Genomic DNA, 1,160 nt, shown 5'->3' with positions numbered 1-1,160 from the left:
GACACAAAGTGACCACATAGACACACAAAGTGACCACAACACGACCACAAACAGACACAAAGTGACCACATAGAGACACAAAGTGACCACACAGACACACAAAGTGACCACAACACGACCACAAAGAGACACAACGTGACCACATAGACACTTGTCACTTTACACTGTTCCCACCTGAGCTGCTGCAGAACTGGACTCGACTGTCCTAATGCTGCTGCTGGGACAGAAGTCCTGGTTCTGGCTCAGTCCACTCTGAGCCAGAAGGAGCTTCAACCCAGTCCTGCTTCACTCATAGAATCCTAAACAGCAGCAGCAAGTGGTTTCCTGGTTCCCAAGTTCTGCACGTGTCCAACAGAATCTGTCTCTTCACTAATACTATGATCCACGCTGGCCCACAGTCTGAGGATCTAAAACATGACTTTAAAAGTCTGTTTAAACTGCTGGAGGACTGTAGGTAGTTGGGTTATCTCTGGACACTCTTTGTGTGGTTTCAACTGCAGTCAGAACCTCCTCTCAGAACCTCCTGTCAGAACCTTCCTGATGATCTGTTCCTGTTTAACAGACGGTTTGAACGTTCTTCACCAAACAAACACCACCAAACAAACAGTTGCTGCAGCACACCTGGACTCAGCACCTGTCACTTCCTGGAACTCTTCTTCACTGCTGCTTCGTCCACAGTGCACTCAGCAGCGCCACCACCAGGCTCAGACAGGCGCCTCCTCCCTGCTCACTGTGCTCCAGTCAGCAGACAGAGCAGATCTGCCAAAAGGAGAAATTCTCTGCAGAAATACCAGAAATCTATTAACAAGCTTCAGCTTCAATGGACCTGAATGTGCTCTTCAGAGTGAGATCCTGTCAGACCTTCATATTAATGGCTGGATCTCTGCTTCTGACTCAGATGTGGTGGTTTTAACTGAAGCCTGACATCCAGCCAGTAATCTGAATGAGTCAGTGTTTATTCAGAGCTCCTGATGGAGGCCTGCTGGTGTATAGATAATGATGGATGGATGGATGGATGGATGGATGGATGATGGATGGATGGATGGATGGATGGATGGATGGATGGATGGATGATGGATGGATGGATGGATGGATGGATGATGGATGGATGATGGATGGATGGATGATTGATGGATGGATGGATGATGGATGGATGATGG

The sequence above is a fragment of the Stegastes partitus genome, unplaced genomic scaffold (assembly GCF_000690725.1).
Source record: "Stegastes partitus isolate 25-593 unplaced genomic scaffold, Stegastes_partitus-1.0.2 Scaffold1584, whole genome shotgun sequence".
Taxonomy (NCBI): domain Eukaryota; kingdom Metazoa; phylum Chordata; class Actinopteri; family Pomacentridae; genus Stegastes; species Stegastes partitus.
This window is presented reverse-complemented; position numbering follows the sequence as displayed.